The 3,365-nt window shown below is 51.0% G+C and overlaps 1 non-coding gene across 1 annotated transcript; it reads right to left on the reverse strand.

Moving 5' to 3' along the window:
• Positions 1–1,315: 1,315 nt before the first annotated feature.
• Positions 1,316–1,388, reverse strand: trnat-ugu (transfer RNA threonine (anticodon UGU)). The gene has a single exon. It is a non-coding gene; the product is annotated as a tRNA-Thr (tRNA).
• Between the last annotated feature and the right edge of the window lie 1,977 nt (positions 1,389–3,365).

Below are 3,365 nucleotides of genomic sequence, written 5' to 3' on the forward strand. Positions count from 1 at the left end.
AGAGTGGGGAAGGGGAGAAAGAGAGGAAGGGGAGAGAGTGGAAGGGGAACGGGAGAGATTGGGGAAGGGGAGAGAGTGGGGAATGAGTGAGAAGAGTAGCCAGGAAAATGAGAGAGCGGGAACGAGTAAAAAGAGGCAGAATATGTAGTGATGGGGAAAGCAGGGAGAGAGGGAAAGGGACAAGAACAGGAAACCTTTTGATCTAGGATCAGTCTCGGAGCTGTTTAATATTTATAATTAAAGCCCTTGTTAATTTAAAATACTGAGTTAATTTTGAGTAGGCCCCTGTTTATTGGACCAGTGCTCTAACCCCTGAGGTATGGAGCCACCTGCTCTGGGAAAGACAGGGGAAGGAGCAGGAAAGAGAGGGGAAGGGAAAAGAGAGAGTGGAAGGAGTGAGAAAGAGGAAAGGGGAGAGATTGGTGGAAGTGGAGAGAGAGAGGAAGAGAGGGAGGTGGGGAAAGAAAGGGAAGGGATGGAGAGAGAGCGTGTGGAGGGTGGGGGAGAGAGGGGAAGAGTGAGAGAGAGAGGGGAAAGGAGTGAGAGAGAGAGGGGGAGGACAGAGAGGGGAAGGGGAGAGAGAAGGGGAGAACCTGAAAGGAAAGGGAAAAGAGAGAGACAGGAGGGAGGGAAAAGGTGACGAGAGTGGGAGGGATGAGAGACGGGTATTTAAATAATAAATTATGTCCCAGTGAGATTTGTACTCATGATGCCTGGTTTACAAGACCAGTGCTCTAACCCCTGAGCTATGGAGCCGCTTTTTCTGGTGCAGACAGGGGAAGGAGCAGGAAAGAGAGGGGAAGGGGAACAGAGAGGGGAAGGAGTGAGAGAGAGGGGAAGGGGAGAGAGAGAGGCAAAGGGGAGAGAGAGGGGAAGGCGAGAGAGATTGGATGGAGTGAGAGAGGGAAGGTGAGACAGGGAGGAAGAAAGAGGGGAATGGGAGAGAGAGAGGGAGGGGAAGGTGAGCAAGAGGGGAAGGAGTGACAGAGAGGAGAGAGGAAAAGAGAGGGAGAAGGTGCGAGCAGGAAGGCCGGAGTGAGAGGGGAAGGGGAAAAGAGAGGGGAAGGGGAGGGAGCGGGAAGGGGGGAGAGGGGAATGAGTGAGAGACAGGGAAAGCGAGAAAGGGAGAGAGGGCTAAAAAGATGTAGAATGGGGAAAGGAGGAGAGATATTTGGATGGAGAGAAAGTGTAACAGAGATGAGAAGTGGAAGAGGGGAGGCCTGTTGTTCCAGGGTCGGTCTCGGAGCTATTTAATATTTATAATTAAAGCCCTTGTTAATTGACGGTGAATTTAAATATTGAGCTAATTTTGAGTAGGCCCCAGTGAGATTTGAACTCATAACCCCTGGTTTACAAAATCAGCGCTCTAACCCCTGAGCTATGGAGCCACCTGTTTTAAGATAGACAGGGGAAGGAGCAGGAAAAAGAGGGGAAGGGAAAAGAGAGAGTGGAAGGAGTGAGAGAGAGGGGGATGGGGAGAGAGAGGGAGGGGAAGGGAGACAGCGAGGAAGAGAGGGAGGTGGGGAAAGAGAGGGAGGGGGTGGAGAGAGAGAGAATGTGGAAGGGTGGGTAGGGAGAGGGGAAGGAGTGGGAGAGAGTGGGAGGGGAGAGATTGGGTGGGGAGAGAGAGGGGAAGGAGTGAGAGAGAGAGGAGGAAGGGGAGATCGGAGGAATAGAGAGGGGAAAAGGAGAGAGAGGTTAAGAGGAGAGAGGGGGAAGGAGTGAGAGAGAGAGGGGGATGGCAGAGAGGGGAACGGGAGAGAGTGAGAGAGAGGGAAGGGGAGACAGCGAGGAAGAGAGTGAGGTGGGGAAAGAGAGGGAGGGGATGGAGAGAGAGAGAGAGAGTGTGTGGAAAGGTGGGAGAGAGAAGGGAAGGAGTGGGAGAGAAGGGAGGAAGGGAAGGAGATAAAGGGAGGAGAGAGGGGAGCGAAAAAGTGGAGACAGGGGAGGGGAGGGAGAGAGTTGGGGAGAAAATGAAAATGGAGAGGGGAAGGAGTTAGCGACAGTGAAAGGGGGGAGAGAGAGCGGGGGAAGGGGAGAGAGAGAGAGGGAAGGGGAGAGAGAGAGTGTGCGAAGGGGAGAGAGAGAGGGGGAAGGAGAGAGAGAGAGAGGGAGGGAAGGGGAAAGAGAGAGGGGGAAGGGGAGAGAGAGAGGAAAGGGGAGAGAGAGAGGAAAGGGGAGAGAGAGAGGGGGAAGGGGAGAGAGAGAGGAAAGGGGAGAGAGAGAGAGGGGGAAGGGGAGAGAGAGCGGAAAGGGGAGAGAGAGAGACGAGGAAGGGTAGAGGGGAATGAATGCGAAAAGTAACGGGGGAAGCAGAAAGAGACAGAATGTGTAGTGATGTGGACAGCTGGGAAAGATAGAGAAGGGGAAAGGAAGGGTAAGGAGAACAGGAGAACATTTGTTCCAGGGTGGGTCTCGGAGCTGCTTAATATTTATAATTAAAGCCATTGTTAATTGACGATGAATTTAAATACTGAGCTAATTTTGAGTCGGCCCCTGTGAGATTTGAACTCAATCCCTGGAGAGAGGGAGGAAGAGAGAGAGAGGCGGGAAGGGGAAAGAGAAAGAGGGGAGGGGGAGAGAGAGAGGTGTATGGGATGGTCCCGGGGGTCAGGTTCACCTCTGACCTTCTAAGCAGTTCAAATTGCCCCCACTCTCTTGGGTTCTAGATTATGGATTAATTTGGGGTGTGATAAAGTGGAAGAGACAACTGGTTTGGTGCAAAAAAACTTTGATTTTATTAAGGATAAGAAAATACAATGTTACACTTATAATCACACTAATAAAGAACAATACATCACACATTCAAAGGGGTTACAGTGAAAATTATACCTCCTACCTCCCCGATTCCTAATCCTAGCTAGGTTAGACTCCAGGGCAGGCAGGGACTATGCTTACCAATCCTTTCTGGTCAGTTAGTGGTAGTTGGCGGTTTTGTGGTTCGTTGGATTCTGTAGGTTCTGCTTGCCATACCCCGAACGTCGGAGAAGACTTCTTACTGCTCAATCTTCAGTTGGGCTGAGTCCACTGATGCGGTAGGGCGCATTTTGGATTTGTGGGGTAAGTACGCATTTTCTTTCGTTAGAAATAGGTTTCAAAGTCCTTTTAGGTAACGTTTTCACCTGTTGGTAGTCAGGCCGAGATTGTAGAGTGGAAACTTTCGATTCTTCGGTTTCTTCCTTGTGAAGTTTTGTTTCGAGGTTGGTCGATCGCGGTGGTTTTTAGTGGTACCACATTGGCTGTGGTCTGTTGCTGCCGCGCAGGTGATGTTCTTCCTTCCTTTTTGATTTCAGGACGTCAAGGCTGGAGATGTTAGTTTACAACTGTCGCGTTGGTTTCTCTCCCTTCTTGATGGCCAAGGCATA

Source organism: Pristiophorus japonicus, unplaced genomic scaffold, assembly GCF_044704955.1.
Source record: "Pristiophorus japonicus isolate sPriJap1 unplaced genomic scaffold, sPriJap1.hap1 HAP1_SCAFFOLD_579, whole genome shotgun sequence".
NCBI classification, from domain to species: domain Eukaryota; kingdom Metazoa; phylum Chordata; class Chondrichthyes; family Pristiophoridae; genus Pristiophorus; species Pristiophorus japonicus.